General features: G+C 40.1%; 1 protein-coding gene and 1 pseudogene across 2 annotated transcripts in view; both read left to right on the plus strand.

Moving 5' to 3' along the window:
* Positions 1 to 18,593, plus strand: part of KANK1 (KN motif and ankyrin repeat domains 1) — a 205,978-nt gene that overhangs the window by 111,882 nt on the left and 75,503 nt on the right. The gene's annotated exons all lie outside the window — the stretch shown is intronic.
* On the plus strand, positions 3,701 to 7,635 carry LOC105855894 (centrosomal protein 20 pseudogene; annotated as a pseudogene).

Consider the following 18,593-nt stretch of genomic DNA (forward strand, 5'->3'; position numbering starts at 1 on the left):
TGTTAGCTGCACATTGACTGCTTCCATGTGTGGGTGAAGGGGGAGGAATATTTCCATTTCAATGAGCTACATTGAGAATTTAATTTCTAATTGATTATCACAGGGAGGCCTCATCAAAGCAGATAAGGAGAATGGGTGTTTAGCAAAGCAAATATGCAGAGGTAACATGGCCCTTTCCCTCCACATCTTATGAGAGTCGGTACATTTTTTGCCCAATCTTGACTTTTTCCACAGCCACTTTTAGTGCCCCATAAGAAGGTTATGGAATGAAACCTTTTATGGGCTATTGATGAGTAACCCAACCCTTTTTTTTCTTGCCATTCAGGTTACAACCAACAATGCCACTCCTTCTCATGAGATTCCTACTTAATAAAGTCTCTTTGCCCATAGCATAAAATGGGCTGGCATTTGAGCCCTCAAGAATCCATTCTGGACTCATCTTTCCAGTCTTACTGTTTGAATATATTTTAGATGCAAGTAGAACCCCAAGAAAACCTTGAAACAAATTGCCTTTCATAATAGGGAAAGTTTATCTTTTTCATAATGTAAGTTCAGAGATAAATTTTTGGAGATAATTGATTCAGTGCCTCAGTGATATCTTCAGAGGCCCAGGTTCTTACTGTCACTTCACTCTGCCATCCACTCTGGGCTGGTACATCCTTCAGACTGGCTCTGCATGGTGGCAGAATGGCTGTAAAAGTATCAACCATCACATCCAGGCAAGGCATCATGTATCTCTTTTAGGAATGAGGAAACTTCCACACCCTAGAGAATGGCTCTTTACATCTTGTTGGCCAGAATTGAGTCACATGTTCCTTCTTAAACCAATCACTGGGAAGGGAACGAGGTTATTATGGTAACCAGGTGAGTGGCACAGAGGTAGAGAGTCAACCATCTCCCAAGCCGCTTCTCATGGTGGCCCTACAAAGCTTTGTGCCTGCCCACCAGCAAACCTCCACTCTTCCCTTCCAGATCCTAGGAACCCCCCACATGCTCAGCCAAATTTCCTTTGTCCCTGGAACTTTCTTGCCCACTCTCTCCCTGTTGTGCTCATTTGGCACCTGTGAGAAGTTCACATCCCTCCAGCTGGATTCTGAGGTCCTTCAGGGCATGTCTGTACTCCTCTGTATTCCCTAGTGTACTTTCCAGAGAACCACAAACCCTGACTTTATTTGTGCAGACCTTTTCCCCAGAATATTATTAAGACTAACATAACCCACAGAAGGAAGTGTTCTTATGTCCTAGTCATAATAAGCCCCTTTGAGACGAGAGCTAATCCTTAAAATAAACCAATAGTGATTCCTTTCCATTATTAGAATAGTTAGAACTCCATATTAGCAGAGTAATAAAAAGTAAATATGGCATTCAATATTTATTAATATTCTCTCTTCATTTAGATTTTCTTCCACTGTTTTTTTTTTATGTTCTAGGACAAATGGTTATACATCAGAATTATGAGGGAGTTTTTAAAAGATATGCCTCTCCAAGCATCAGTTAAAGATTCAGTTTCAGTTGGTCTGGAGTCAGACCCAGTGTGTTTTCATAAAAGTTCCCAGGGATTCTAATGGGCAGCCAGATTGAGAACTGTGCTCTTGGATCTCCCTCTGCAAAAGCTTCCTGCTAAGGTTGCTAGAATAATTTCAGATTTTTCAGTGTTCATGTCTGAACTATTGGCCTGTTTTACTGTTTCTTGCCCTTAGCACTTCTGATCATTCAAGGTATGTACTGATTTCTTGAGTGCTTGAAGCCTAAATATCTACCTTCCCTGTTTTCTTTTCTATACCTGGGTTGTAAATACTCACATATCCTCATTTCTCTTCTGCTCCACAGCACACAGGACAATATTAAGGATATCATGGAGGCTCAATCCGTTCCCATCAACACAGGCAGTTACTACCCAGATCTCAAATGTCACTCGATGACTTCATGCCTGCTTGGCCGTTCTATCCTACACACCCTTAAACAACCTTCCTTTAGGCCCAAAAGCCAAGCTCTCCCTCAGAACCTTTTGCCAAGTCACTTACGACTTCTCAAGTCTCTTGTTCAAACCTTTGCACCTTATAATTTTATCTAATGCATTATTTCATGTAGTTATGTGCCCCCTCCCCTTTTTGAGGATTTCTACTTTATTCCACTCTTCCAACAACTCCTTAATTTCAGCTGTATCAGCTAAGAAAACTTCTCCTAGCTAATTACAAGAGTTTTGTTTTCCTCAACCGCATTCTTTCTCAACTTTGTTATTCCCAGGTCTTCTATTTTCATAGTATACTACCAAATAATCTCATTATCTACACACAATAATGATGTGAAAGCTTTTGTTTGAGCATTTGTTGAATGTTCATTTCCCCCCCCTTGGCCTTTCATCATCTATTAATATGACAATACTTCCTTTGTTTAGAAGCTGGAGGGTAGGGTGGTACTTATGTAGCCCATTTTATATGCTTCGACATTCATTTGATTGTGACTAATGATGACTGATATCTGATGTCATAATGTTTCTTGCAGCAGAGTTTCTTAAGTCTTAGCATGTATCAGAATCACTAGGGATACTTATTCAAGCGTAGACTGCTGGGCCCTAGCCCCAAGGATTTCTGATTTACCAAGTCTGGGGTGGGGCTTGAGAGTTTATGTTTTAGTTGAGTTCCCTGGTGATGATGATGTTTTATCTGGGGACCACACTTTGAGAGCCACTGTCCTGTGGGACCAACAAACAACCCAGGAATGAATATATGTTTTTTCAGGTAAAATATGTAATGTTAAGATACTTAGAATTTTTTTAGATAAGTGCTTTTCAGATACTTTTTCTAATAGTAGGTGCTCAGAGAATTTTATGTGAGATCCTTAATATATAATAGATTTTAAAAGGAATTCCTAAATTGGGACAGGTGGGAAGTTATCTTAAGCATAAGGAGAGTTGATATTTCTCATGAGTCCTGAAAGCAGGTCTTGGGGTTGTTAATTCAGTGGCTCGATGATATCAGAGACCCCAGTTCTTACTCTCTTTCCACTGTGCCATCTACCATGTGCTATGTGTCCTCAGACTGGCTCTGCACGGCGACAGAATGGCTGCAAAGTGCCAAGCATCAAACCCGGGTCACATATAGATATACTTTGTTCAATATCCTAACCCATGTAGTACCATTACGATGATACTACATAGTTATGGAGGGAAACTGAAATTGAAGATCCAGAAGTTCTTATCAAAGATAATCATTAAGATACATGAGCAAAAACTGTCATTGAGCCATGTCTTAGTCTATTTTCTGTTGCTTATAACAACACCTGAAACTGGCTAATTTATAAAGAAAAGAAATTTATTTCTTACAGTTATGGAGGGTAAGAAGTCAAAAGTCAAGGGGTTGGCCGGGCGCTGTGGCTCACGCCTGTAATCCTAGCTCTTGGGAGGCCGAGGCGGGCGGATTGCTCAAGGTCAGGAGTTCAAAACCAGCCTGAGCAAGAGCGAGACCCCGTCTCTACTATAAATAGAAAGAAATTAATTGGCCAACTGATATATATATAAAAAAAAAAAAATTAGCCGGGCATGGTGGTGCATGCCTGTAGTCCCAGCTACTCGGGAGGCTGAGGCAGGAGGATCGCTTGAGCCCAGGAGTTTGAGGTTGCTGTGAGCTAGGCTGACGCCACGGCACTCACTCTAGCCTGGAAAACAAAGCGAGACTCTGTCTCAAAAAAAAAAAAAAAAAAAAAGTCAAGGGGCTACATCTGGTAAGAGCCTTCTTGCTGACAGGCACTCTGCAGAGTCCCATGGTGGTGCCAGGAGTCTCGTGGTGAGGGGGTTGAGTGTGTTTACATGCCAGCTCAGGTCTCTCTTTCTCTTCTGATAAAGCCACCGTTTCTCCTCCCATGATAACCCATTAATCCATTAACCCAGTAGTCTGTGAGTGGGTTAATCCATGCATGAGCCTTCATGATAACAGTCACCTCTTGACGGCCCTGCTTCTCGATCCTGCTGCACTGGGGCTTAAGTTTCAACACGAGTTTTGTACAGGACATTCAGACCGTAGCAATAGGTGAGTTGATTTAGCTACCTCCTCTCTGTGATTAATGGTAGATCAAACATGGCTCATTCAAGTAGTACACTGTTGTGGTTCTTGTTCCACCTAGTCTATCATTATTTCAGGCTTTTCATCAACTTCTTAAACGTCTTAATACGTGGAGGGTACATCATAGAGTCCTCCAGTTCCGAGTAGTTTATCGGCAGACCAGTAACGTGAAGAAATATGTCCATCTCCTACCACCGTCTGGAATTCTCTGGCCTGTCCAACGTGAAAGTGCAGATGAACCCACCATCTGTGTCAGAGACTAGTTATAAACAAGACTCAACCAGATGGAAATGGAGAGTTCACTAACTTGGGCTCTGCTCCTGCTGTGTTTCCACCATGGTGCCAGTAAGGCCCACTGGGCTGAAGTCTTGCTTGAACCATACTAGCTACTTCTGCTTTCTCCTCTTCCTGTACATTTCCTGAGACTTTGCTCTCATGGTCATTGTCTTGCCTTTCAAGAAGGTAATTGTCACCTGCCCCCATCTGCTGTGTCGGGGCTATTCTGTTTTTGTTCAGGATAAGCCTATAAACAGAGTCTCGGATAAATCTCCATTTCCTGGCCATTGGGGCCCAGATTGCGTTGTTAGCCCCAGCTCTATAAAGTGTCCCAGCGTGCCTTTTCAACTGTAGGCCCAGAGTATTTGGCAAAGAACACATTTACCTCCAGGTTCTGGGCAGACTGAGTTGTCTGTTTTTTTGAGATAGATTGACTTTGTTGTCTTTCACAAACTTGTTAAATTTGACATCTGCTGCTGAAGAAGCACCTGGTTCCTTATCATTCTCTTCTGCAGATTCCTCTGGTCCTCAGTCAATGTAAGTGTTGAAATTTTCTCTTCTGATTCATTTACAGAGTGATTCTTCTCTCTGCCATTCAGTTTAACTGTGTTATTGCCAGAAACAGGCAGATGGGGGCATCAGCAAAGTCCACAGCTTAGGGGCAGCTTACTCCTTTTTAACCCAAGGCTGAGCAAATGGATTTGACCACATTTATGTTGTGCACTTTAACACATCCACCTAAACAAAGTTAATGATTTAGAAACTTCATAAAAGGCATAGTACATTTTTTTTTTAAAAAAACTACATCCCAATATAAGTTCTACATTCCTGTAGGAATCCCATAAAAACACTCTTAAGATACACCTTTCTTCTACAGACCTGATGCCAGACACTTTGTTTCACTAGGCTTCAGTAGGTTTCTAAAAAGCTGTCATTTCACGTAAGCTGGGATTACATTCCACCCTATTTCACTTAAATGTACACCTTTCCTTTAATTTTCTCACTCTTATCATTGGCAGTAATTGATGTGGCAAGAGTCCACTTTCTTTCTACATGTGGATTTGATCTCGAATGAAATATTTAACCAAACAATGCCATAGCCTTCTGCCGTTTGCCTGTGTCTCAGACTCCAAGTGAGGTTTCTGTCTTAGTCCGGGCTGCTGTTACAAAGTGCCACAGACTGGGAAATGTATAAACTTACTGCTCACAGTTTTGGAGGCTGGGAAGTCCAAGGCCAAAGTGCCGGCAGATTTGGTGTCTGGTGGGGGCCTGTTCTGTGTCCTCACGTGACAGAAGGGCAAAAGGACTCACAAGCTCCCTCAAACGCTTTCATAAGGGCACTAATCCCAGGTTGAAAAATGGCGACTGTCACCGAGCTGAAGGCCGTTTTAAAGGATACCTTGGAAAAAAAGGGAGTATTAGGGCATTTTTTAAAAGCAAGGATCCGAGCTGAAGTTTTCAATGCCCTGGATGATGATCGTGAACCCCGACCATCCATTGTCTCATGAAAACCTTCTAATTAGCGAATTAATTCGGGAGTATCTGGAATTCAACAAATATAAGTATACAGCATCCATCCTCATAGCAGAATCTGGCCAACCTGTAGTTCCATTGGACAATTTCTCATTTGTGAACTAAATGCATTTTGAAGAATCAAAGGATAATACAATACTTCTTTTCTACGGAATTTTAGCTCATTTCTTGCATGGAACTAAGGATGGCATCCAGAACGCATTTCTGAAAGGGCCTTCACTTCAGCCTCCAAACCCAAATCTTGGCAGACAACCTAGTGGAAGAAAGCAAATGGATGATCACCTAAGAAAGGAGGAGGGGAAAATACTAATACTGAAGATCTTCATATTTCTCAAGCAGTAAAGAGATGACACTTCCATTTGGGATATCTTTTATCTTAAAATTGTGTATGTTAAATAACTTATTTATTGTCCCAATGTTACCAAAATGTACCACTAATATCTGTACTTTGTAGAAATTTGAGTTTCTGCAGAACACGTTAGCCTCTCATGTGTGACTGCATTTGTGAATAAAAGCTAACTGAAAAAAAAAAAGGCACTAATTCCATCATGAAGGCTCCACCCTCATGACCTTAGTCACTTTCCGGAGGACCCACTCGTAATACCTTCACCTTGGTGGTTAGGTTTCAACATTTGAATTTGGGGATTGGAGAGAGGCCACAAACATTCGGATCATAGCAGTCTCCCAGATCTCGTTGTACTTGGCTCCATGTTAGGATAACTCCACATCCGAGTTAGGAAAACAGAGGCTCTCATCCCCAATCCTTTGCTTTGTGAAAGTAAAGACTCCTGCCTGCTCAGCCTCATCCCAAGTGCTCAGGCAGGGCTAGTCCCCCTGAATGGAAACTCCTTTTTGGGGCACACATCAGCATTTTTAAATATCCGCCTGTGCAGCAATGACATTTAAAAAGGGAGTGCTAAATTTTGATGTCAGTTTTTTAATAGATGTTTCCAAGAGCCATGTTGATAGCCCAAACCAATTTTCCATTTACGACCAATAATCCCTCATGCCTGAAAAATGTAGTCCTGTGTGGGGAAAAGCCCTGTGATGGTGAGAAATTCAGCTGTAAGGAACTAGGTTCCCCATGGAAGTGATAATTAATGCAATCAGATGTGTACAGTATGTTTAAAGGTGGTCTGGGTGTGTGTGTGTGTATAGTCTTTATCAGATAAACAAATGAAAGTCTTTTACCTAGTTATTGTTTCCTGAGTTAGAATCCTTCTTATCAGATGTTTGCTTTGGTCATTGGAAGGAAAGTACAACATCCATATTGGTAATCTTCCTTGTTTCTCATTATCTCGTATATCCTTTCCAAGACACGGGTTTGTTTTGTGAAATGGCTAGTAAGATCATTTCTACTGCCATCATCAGCACATTAATGGAGCTGTTATGAAGTTCAGGGTGTCGTATGGAGCACTGGGATCCCCCCAAATTTTAAGGCATATGGCCCTGCACTTAAGGAACTTGGAACAGAGGCATCCTCACATCCTAACTGTGTGGAGGCTTAGACCGTGTCTTTGGTTGATAGAGGAACAATTCCGTCAGAAAGGCCCCATGAAGCTTTCTCTGCCTATCTTGCATCTTTCTTTCTTACCATTTCTTCTAAGACCTTTTCATCCCACCTTAACCTTAATTCACAAGCCATGCAATCCACCCATTTAAAGTGTACAGTTAAATGGCTTTTAGTGAATTCACATAATTGTGCGAGCATCACCACAAACAATATTAGAATATTTCCATCACCCCAAAAGGAAAACCCATATTTATTTGGCAGTCATAAGCCCATTTTCTCCCAACCCCACCCCCACCCCCACCCCCAGCCCTAGGCAACCATTAATGTACTTTCTGTCTCCATGGGTATACTTTGTTTTTATTGGGAATCATAGGGTGCCATAGTCTGGAAGTTTGAACTCAGATGAACTGTGGGCTTGGATTTTTCAGTGGGTTAAACCACTTTATTTCTGGTATAGTAGTTTGGGTTTTTACAACTCTTTTACCTCACTGTGTTTTCTGACTTGTTATCTCTGTACCATAATAGTGTGAAAGGCCCTAGAATAAATGAGTCTGCAGGATACTGCACGATTAAGTCACCCCATTCGTGTAGAGGAAAGGAATAGCCTTTCTTATTGCGGGTCACATACAAAGAGCCATTTCCTCATTCCTAACCTTAAAGGATAGACATTATTTTACAGCAGCTTCTCTAAACTGATTTACACTTGAGCAAACTATAAACTGCAAAAATGAGAGTGGAGCTTAGTTGGCAGGCCTGACTTGGAACAAGTATTTGATTTGCTAATCTCAGTAGTATATAAGCTTGCTTTTATAAATTTCCTGTAAAAAAAAAAAGAATGCAATTCTTGGTTCTTGGACATTCTGAGCCACTGGAACCAAGAGATGGTTTACATTTCTATGAATTGGCTATTGATAGAATTCTCCATCTTTGAGTGGGAGAAAAATTCAAGCCAAACAAGAACTTTTATAACATGTATTAATTATTATTTGAAATTTATGTGCATTTCTAAAGGCAAATTATATTTCTGTGTTCTTCACAGTAAATAGGTACCTGTCACCTTTTTTTTTTTTTTTCTTCCTCCATCTAGTGGAGCTTCTACTATAGATGGAAGAAAGTTAGTACTTCCTTTTGGTATTTTGAGAGTTTTATTTTTATGCCTTTCCCTGGCAGCCTTTCCTCTCTGTAAAGCCAGTGTTGAAGTGATGGCGAGGGTAAGTATCCCTGTGTTCTAGAAAATTTTTTAAAATGCATATTTACTACTGAGTAAATTTATCTTTGTTCTACTTTGTAGCTCCATAATAAATATGTTAGGCACCTTTCTGTAAACCAAAACAAAAAAAGCAAAAAACCAAGACACAAGGAAAGCCTATTTGGAATCATAAAAATAGGATAGGTTATTTTGAAGTGTCTGGATAGATCAGAATTTGGAAATATCTTATGCTTTAAAATGAAGGATCTTATATTTCGAATCAAGGATCTGTTGAGGGTGGGGAGTGACGCTTTTCTACCTTTGTCTTCCTTTGAAGTCTCATATGGATTTTTTGGGTGTGTGTGTCTGCATTTTCTGGTGAGAAAGTTCATTTAACTTTCATAAGCTATTCAAAGCCACTGCCTTCAAATATCTTTTTGATGACTAACTTTCACTGTATTTGTTGTAAGATCTGTTCTTTGCTATTTCAAAACAACTTTCAATATTAGTTAACTCTTTAAATGTTTCTTTTGCAAAATAAGACAACTTTTTGCAATACATTTTTTTGTTTGTTTGTTTAATGGATTGTCCACCCCAAATTTTGGTCCAAACTCTAGGTAGGGGCTGTCTCCTATGAGGATTTGGTTTAAAAGCTTCTAATATAAATGAACTGGATTTAGCTTTGATTTGTTTTTCATGTGGGAAAAGGTACATTCTAGTGCAATGTGTAATGTGTCATTACATAGAACATACATCATTCTTCCTGACATATCGATTGCCTTGGTTCTTCTACGTGCAGGGGAATGCCAGTAATGTGGTAAAGCCAGTCTTTTTAACCTCTGTAGCAGATGGTACAGAAGTAGAGTGGATCCTGGCCTCCTAGCTCTGGAGACTAAGCTATGTTGTCTTCTGGGAAAAGCAGTTAAACAAAGCAGATTTTTAAGTCGATGTGGTCACTAAGGTTTCAATCAAGATAAGTACCTCTGATTTGTGTGTGTGAGCTATTCTTCTGAGAAGAAGCATTAAATTACTATTAACCTGGGTAAAAAGAGGAATTAAGTTCTACTCTGAAAAATTTAGGAGTTCAAGAATTATGTCTTAAGTTAATAATCAGTGAAATAAGTGAAGTCATATTTTTAAGAAATTAAATTCCTAATGTTTAAAAATTTATATACACACACGTATACGCATAATGTATATAATTATACATATATATGTATAATTAATATATATACACAATTAATATATATGCACACACTGGTCTATACAACTAAAACACAAGGTAAAGGGTTAGAAAATTATTTCATGATTTAGCCACAAATTAACCCTTTGCACTAGGATGTCAAGTGTGACTCGACACAGTTAGCATCAGTAGCAGCTCACACCATGAAAAATTATAGAGATTAAAATTACTCTTTTGGCTGGGCGCGGTGGCTCACACCTGTAATCCTAGCTCTCTGGGAGGCCGAGGCGGGCGGATTGCTCGAGGTCAGGAGTTCAAAACCAACCTGAGCAAGAGCGAGACCCTGTCTCTACTATAAATAGAAAGAAATTAATTGGCCAACTAATATATATAGAAAAAATTAGCTGGGCATGGTGGCGCATGCCTGTAGTCCCAGCTACTCGGGAGGCTGAGGCAGGAGGATTGCTTGAGCCCAGGAGTTTGAGGTTGCTGTGAGCTAGGCTGACGCCACAGCACTCATTCTAGCCTAGGCAACAAAGTAAGACTCTGTCTCAAAAAAAAAATTACTCTTTGAATGTATCAATATAAAAAAAATCCAAATAAATAAGTTTGTATGCAAAGAAACTCCAGTGTTTATTATTCTGGGGCATTTAAAAAATTAAATCCCGAGTAGAATAAAGGAATCGAGAAAAAAGCAAGCGAGTGCAAAGGGTTACAAGATTTATTTCAACAAACATTTATTGAATGTTTACCCTGTAGATGATGTGCAGGGAAAACAAGATGTCTAAGGTGTGTCGGGCCCATGGAGCTGACAATTCAGGGCAGAGCAGACAACTAGTAAAGTTGTGCTTCAACCTTCGTTTCCTTTCATAAGTTTTTCTAAGTTTGTTTAGGAGACCTATTTTGACATTATGCAGACCTTTGGAAAGTATGGCTATCAGCAGGTACCACAAGGAGATAGAAGGAAAAAACGATTTAAAAAGTAAATTATAGTAAAAATGCAGATTATATTTCTCCATGAGAGAATATAAGGAAGCTGGCATTATAAAGAAGCTGTTCTGAATAGCTGACTTTTCCAAAGAGCACAAGATTTATCTCTCTAATTATGTTTTCTCTGTCCTCCTCTTACTTTACTAATTTTGTTTTGAAAACTTTCTGAAATTGATTACATACTTACAGACTTGTTATTATTACTTTTTATGTTGATTTTAGTGACAGGGTCTTGCTCTGTCACCCATGCTGGAGTGTAATAGTGTCATTGTAGCTCGCTGTAGCCTTGAACCCCTGGACTCAAATGGTCCTCCTTTCTCAGCCTCCTGAGTAGCTGGGACTACAGGTATCTGCCATGAAGTCCAGATAATTTTTTAAAATTTTTTGTAGAAATGTAGTCTCGTTGTATGGCTCAGGCTTATCTCAAACTCCTGGGCTAAAGCAATTCTCCCACCTTGGCCTCCCAAAGTGTTTGGATTACGGGTGTGAGCCACCGCACCAGGCCCATTTCTGCTTTTTTAAACATCTTTTTTTTTTTTTTTTTTTTTTTGAGACAGAGTCTCGCTTTGTTGCCTAGGCTAGAGTGAGTGCCATGGTGTCAGCCTAGCTCACAGCAACCTCAAACTCCTGGGCTCAAGCGATCCTTCTGTCTCAGCCTCCCAAGTAGCTGGGACTACAGGCATGAGCCACCATGCCCGGCTAATTTTTTCTATATATATTAGTTGGCCAATTAGTTTCTTTCTATTTATAGTAGAGACGGGGTCTTGCTCTTGCTCAGGCTGGTTTCGAACTCCCGACCTCGAGCAATCCACCCGCCTCGGCCTCCCAGAGAGCTAGGATTACAGGCGTGAGCCACCACGCCCAGCCTAAACATCATTTTTTAAATTACTTCCATTGCTGTAGGAATTTGCCTTTGAGTTACTATGCCTTTGTGAAGCAATCCCATGACCTTGCAATCTGGTGTGGGCTATGGGGTGGGTTGAGGGGGAGATACCCCAAGATAATGGAAATGTATATGAATTGGCCATGTTTAGGCCTTCTGTATAAGCTAAGTCCATAGATGGTTTGTTTTTTTTTTTGATAGTTTACTTATTTGATTGTTTTCTGTTCTTGTTAGTGTTCCAGTTATTGTGGCTAGGCAACTAAGTTCTGGATAAGATATGTAATTATTACATAATGATGTCCTATAGTGTTTCTTGGCATTATAAGGAAGTATGCTGTATTGTACTTTTATTAATTTATGAAATATGAGAAATAAGTAATAAACATAAATTTAAGAAGACATTATCACTTTATACCTCTTTTGGTTTCTTTCTCTGCTTTTTTTTTTTTTTTTTTTTTGAGACAGAGTCTCACTTTGTTGCCCAGGCTAGAGTGAGTGCCGTGGCGTCAGCCTGGCTCACAGCAACCTCAATCTCCGGGGCTCAGCAATCCTACTGCCTCAGCCTCCCGAGTAGCTGGGACTACAGGCATGCACCACCATGCCTGGCTAATTTTTTGTATATATATTTTTAGTTGGTCAATTAATTTATTTCTATTTTGGGTAGAGACGGGGTCTCGCTCAGGCTGGTTTCGAACTCCTGACCTCGAGCAATCTGCCTGCCTCGGCCTCCCAAAGTGCTAGAATTACAGGCGTGAGCCACCACGCCCGGCCTCTTTCTCTGCTTTTTGATGAAATTTAATCCATTATAGCATTTATCTTTAACCTTGGTCAGGTTCCAAACTAGTGAGAACTACAGAAAACAAGTATAGTTTCTTAGTGTCCATGTTCTTTCATTTTACAAATATATATATAATATCCTTCTTTTTTTTTTTTTTTTTAAAGTCATTCTGCTTTGTCTTAAGGGAGTGGTCTTGAAGAGAAAACTCTTTAATAAACTTGTGAGCATCCATAGCGTTAGGTGAGAAGCATCGTGTCAGAAGAGTGTTAGGAGCAAAAGTTCTTGCCTCACTCTGATCAGCTGTCCCAAGCTATTTTTTCCTTGTTGATTCAGAACAACAAATACTGAACAACCTCAGTTCTTCCTTGGCGCACGTTTATTTATAGCAGAGATATGAAATATCAGTCCAGTGGGCAGTTTTGGGAACGTGTTTTTCATAGAGATGCTGTTAAAGTCCAAGGAAATGAGAAAATGAAGGGATCTGGGTGATTCAGTACATTGCAACACTCTGCTTTCATATGTACCTTACGCACAGGGAATCTACAGGTTAGAGACCACCATTTCTAGGTCATCTTTTCCTTTAAACTGTATTAACTACGTAGTAGTAAGTTTCTTGTTTCTTTTGTCTGTAACAGGATTATCTCAATATTTTTAAAAAATTATACTGTATTTATAAGATTTGCCATCTCTGAGTCATAAAGTAAGAACATAGACACAGAAATAGAAATGTACCAATTCTTTTTCTCATGGAATTTATCCATTCATTCAAAAAATAATTTTTAATTAGTTTGATTAAAAACATTCTGAATATTGGGTATCCTGTGCTTCATGTGCTAGGTAGGTACTCAGAAAACCAAGAAGACATAATCATCGCACTTGCAAAGCTTAAAGCCCAGTGGGGAAGAGCAACATGATAGGAACACAAGCTCAGTATAATAAGAGCTGTCACAGAGTCACATCCCATGGGGAGCTCACTTCTCTGAGCTTCAACTTCCTTATCTTTTATGGGAGAAAGTATTTCATGAAGCCCTTTTGGAGCGTAGCTAAGGAAATGCATGTGAAAACATTGTAAAATTGTAAAGCTGTGAACATGTCTGTTGTCATTTTTAAAAAAATAGAAGCAGGTAAAATTTTTATCCTGAAACCATGTAGATAATTAAGGGATGATGGTTAAATTGAGGGAAATGGTGCACCTCCATGTCAAGTACAGTCTCTACGAGAATGGTCGAGATTGCTCTCATTCCAGCAATCATTTCATTGGCGTTTATGCTAAGTGGTGAAGACACTGGGAACAACACAGCTTTGTTTGACATCTCACATTATTGTCAGCCTTTCTTGGCACCCACAGTGTGTTTTTACTGTATCTCATTAATAAGAATGTGTTGAGTGTCATGGCATGGTATGAATAAATAAGATGCCTGTTTTTATGGTTGGTTTCTAGTGTCTTTATAGCAATCTCTCAGTATTTCTGTTTGTTGTTATTCCTCCCCTGTCGCTTTTTCCATTAGTTCTTTAAAGATAGGGAGATTATATATCCCAGTTTGCCTGGGACAGTCCTGGTTTATGCCTATTGTCCTCTTGTCCCATCTATTTAGTATTTTAGCACTCTCAAAAGCATCCTATTTGGACCTGAAGTTATCTGGTCACCCTGGCTCAGGGCAGAGAAGAAAATTAAACGAGGAGCCAGCAAATTAGTGGAATTATAAAGATCTATGATAACTGACCTCAGCCACTGAGCTGATTTACAGAGTGTGGATTTAGTCTGGTAATATCCTAGAATGCAACTTACAGATTTAAGTCAGTAGTGTCTGATTGTAGCAGGTCTCTTAATGGGCTGTTAAGACTAAAGCTTGGGTTTGTTCACTCTGGCACAGAATAGTGGCTTTGACACTTGAACAGTTTTCACTATAGCGTGGCTTGTTGGAACTTGAAGATGGATGTTCCTTCTTAAAGGCCCATCAAGGTTTTCATTCAGTGTGAGCATATGCATTAAGCTGGTATTGATCCTGTTTTTGACCATCATTCACCCACGGCCCCCAAGCAAGGGGGCTGTAACACATGTCTGTCACCCTCTCCCCACCTGTGCATCTCCCTTGGTGTCCCCATGGGGATGGGAGCGGATGCAGCTTGGAGGGGCCGCCTTGCATTGCAGCGTCTCTGCCTCACCCCCCTCTTCTTTTAGAACAAGAAGGCAGGATGGAAAGGGCCAACAACTTTAAAGAGAGAAATTCTGCAGTCCTTTGTTTTTCGTAACAAAGAAGAAGGTGCCGCTTGGGGTGACTGCCTACAATCCCTAATATATTAATGATAGAATAAAATTATCTCTTCCTGCCAGCATTAAAATGAAATTTGTATAAAGGTTGAGGGCATACTTTACTATTTTATTATATACAATCCTAATGTTTTCATTGCAGGGCAGTTTGCAAAAAATTCAATGCAGATTATTCTTACTTAAAATCAAATTCATAAATCTGCCTTTCTCTGTCGACAGCTATATTGGAGCTTGGGGCTGGTCTCTGTGCTTATTAGCCCCAAAGAAATGTATGTGATTTAAGTCTTACAAAGTGAAAGGGAAAGAAATAAAGAAAAATCAATAAAATGGGACATTTTTAGTGCTATCCGCATTTTACTCTTCAGCAAGGGAAAATCGGCGTAGGGATCTCTATTAAAACAGTGCTGCTCACGCTTCATTGTGGGATCTTGCTGTGCAGATTCCGACTGAGTAGGTCTGAGGTGGGAGCCTAAGATTCTGCATTTCTAACCAGCTCTAGAGGATGCCACTGGGTGCAGCTGGACCACAGGCCACAACTTGAGTAGCGGGTTGCCGGGAAACATATGCTTCAGCTGGCTCTGACTTCTGCACCACGTGGCACAGGTGGCACAGACGAGACCCTCGACTGTCAAGAGTAGCTGTGTTTTAGTTAAGGTTAGAGTGAGAGGGACTGCCCAGACCATTAGGGCTTTAATATCGTCCCCAGTCTCTTTAAAAATCTTAAGGTTAAGGCGGGCATGGTGGTGCTTGCCTGTAGTCCCAGCTACTCGGGAGGCTGAGGCAGGAGGATTGCTTGAGCCCAGGAGTTTGAGGTTGCTGTGAGCTAGGCTGATGCCACAACACTCTAGCCAGGGCAACAGAGTGAGACTCTGTCTCAAAAAAAAAAAAATCTTAAGGTATCCCCTACAGAGGCGCCCAGTGTTTCTGCTAATGAAATGAATAAAGAAATAGATACTCCATGGGTTTGGAATTCCAGTAACTGGCTCATTTTATGTCTATTAAGTGCTGTGAGGAAAGGAGTGGAGGGGAGGGGGCGAGAGACGAAGAAAATAGGAAATTTAGAAAGGAAAGTTCCATTCCCTCCTGGTTTCATCATAGGAAAAAGGCTGTTACATGCCTTCTTTACACCTCTAAATAAAGTGACAGGCCCACCACTAACTAGTTTGTGTGACTATGTTCTGGCTCTTTAACGTTTGTTATTTCGCAAAACGCCCTCATTTACAGAAGGAAGGATTTGGATTTTGGTGATTTTCAAAGCCCCTTCCATTGTTTAAAGCATCGCGACTAAGAATTTTAGGATCATACAACACTAAATGTACTACACGTGTCTTTAAGAATGTGCTTTTATTTCTGTAAGGGCACCTCCAAAATAAGTGTGCATGTTAATATAGACACATTTTATATTTTCTCCTACGTTCCTTGTTCTCTTCCTTTTAAAAAGTCTATTTTGTTTCATGGCTTCAAAATTTCTGAAAAATTTTCCATCTTTTTATATAGTCCTTAGTGAGCTGTAGTAATTTCTGCTTCTACGATACTAATTTAAGAAACCTGACCTCACAGTGGCAGTAGCTAGAAACTACTTCTGTGATTTACAAGCATTTTCCTTAAGCATCTGCTTTTTGGGGGGGGAGGGGGGTGTAAGTACTACGTATTAGATAAAAGTACTGTGTTGAGAGGATAAAGGAATGCTTGTTCCAGAAGTTACCTTGGGTCCAAGTATGTTCTTTACTAAGTGTGTTCCCTCAACATACTGACCTTTTCAGTCTTAGAAGAGCAGTCTGAAATTTATTCACGTCTCTGTTCTGACTAATGGTACACATCATGCCCCGGGTAATATAATGAAACACTCTTAAGTAATCAAAGATTGCTAATTCTTTACACTTGTGGATGACAAAATTAAAACTTTTCTATAAATTTACCCCCATAGATAAAGTTCATATTATATGCAGGGGTTGAATGTTATAAAATATAAATTGCTCTGAGCCAAGGATGAAGAATAAACAGAATCCCACGTTGAATAACTAAAATTGCTATATTAAATTCAAACTTAATGAAAACACACTAATAGTATGCAGAGATTTTTTGATACATTGTTTTGAGGATGTGTTTACTGTATTCAAAGCAATAAATTTAGGAATGGAATCCAGTTAAGCTGACCCTCCCCACAGGGTCTTGGTGAGAATATAAATTGGTACCTCCTTTCTAGAGGACAGCTGACATCATCTGTCAGAATATGTAGGCTGTACCTTTTCATCTTGCAAATCCACCTCTTGGTTTACCCATAGGGTAATTATCAGACACGTATACAAGCTATATATAAAAGTATGTTTATCAAAGTGTTTATAATGTGAAAACATTGGAAACAGTCTAAGTATAATTAAATAAAATATGGTACAAATATGAAAGGGAATACTGTGCAGCCTTAAAAAGTGATGTAGTTACTGTCAGAAAGATGACTGTAATAGAAAGTTAAAAGTTATAAAATGACATTTGGGGAAAATATATACATACACATGTTTATATAAGCACAAGGAAGAATTTAGGATGCCACACACCAAAATGTTGATAGTAATGGAATTATAGCTGATTTTTCACTTTCTCTTTTACACTTTTCTTTATTGTTGAATATTCTGTACTCTTACAAAGAGGAGGGATAGAAAACTTAAGGGGTGGAGAAACAGCTGCCCCTCAGGGAGTTGAGTTAGAGAAGAAGCCAGAGCTTGGGCGTTGCAGCATCTCTTTCTCGGTGTTGACTGGTGGGAATTCTCTGAGCAATTGCTACTGTGCCGGAGGAGCCTCCTGGAGGCAGCTGGGGCCTGGGAGGCAAGGCCTGTGTCCTGCTGACCCATACACAGCATCCCATGTGGTCTGTCTGTATTTGGCAACATCGGCCCAGAGGAGCCTTATGTTCCCCTTGGGCCCAGGAATTAGAAGAGCATAATCATAGAGGGTCTGTCAGGCCTGGAAATTTCATTAGGGCTGTCCCAGCCCAGCCCAGCCATAAAGAATATGAGGCTCAGAGCGTTTAAGTAACTTTCCCAGAGTGGTGGAGGTGGTTCAAGACAGATGGTTCCCAGGCTTCTGGTCTGTCTAGTGCTGCTACTTTGCATATCTCCTAGTAGCTCTGCTGTGCTGGGTGAGCCCCAATTCTCACAAGCAGTTTTTAAGGCCAGAGAAAAAATTTCCAGGTAAGAGAATGGGTTTTTTTTTTTTTTTTAAATCATATATGTTGAATTGTTAGGTCTTTTGTCTAGATCTGTGTCCATTGAAATACATGGAAACTCAGAGGTTGTTGACTTTCCTTGGGTCTGGCCTCTCTTGGATATCTAATAAAGGCTGCAAAACCGCTGGCTTGAACAACCGGTGTTGGCTGAAAACCTTAAAGCTTGGCATTTCATTTTGGAGGTTTCAAGAGCCCTCTGACCTTGCTCCTGTGTTGTACATGTCCTGTGTCTTGCACTCCCCAAGTTCTCAAGTAGTTCTGTTGTGTTTGGAGATAATGGAACTATGACCTGGTTTTCATACTTTCGTAGTAAATATGTTTTTTGCCAAACAAAAAAACAGAAAGGATAGCCAGTAGGAATACAAACAAGCCTCATCACATTAGACACTTAGTGTTTTCTTTGTTTACTGTTGCTGTTAGATTGTTTTTCCAATAAAAGTAAAATTTTATGATGCTTTTTAATAATGCTACCACATTAGCACAACTGCTTTGTTTTTGCAGTTAGTGCAACTCTGCTCCAGTCAACATGGAGATTTTATGGTTATGACCATACCGTCGTCTTCACACTTCTGCATCCTGTTCATTGGAAGAGGACAGTTCTTCCATATGAAAGACACAGGCTGAGACTCGAGATGAGGGCATCCAGTGTTTCTTTGTGCTTGTCACTAAAAATTAGGTGTTTGAATAAGAAC

This window comes from Microcebus murinus, chromosome 12 (genome assembly GCF_040939455.1).
Source record: "Microcebus murinus isolate Inina chromosome 12, M.murinus_Inina_mat1.0, whole genome shotgun sequence".
Taxonomy (NCBI): Eukaryota; Metazoa; Chordata; class Mammalia; order Primates; family Cheirogaleidae; genus Microcebus; species Microcebus murinus.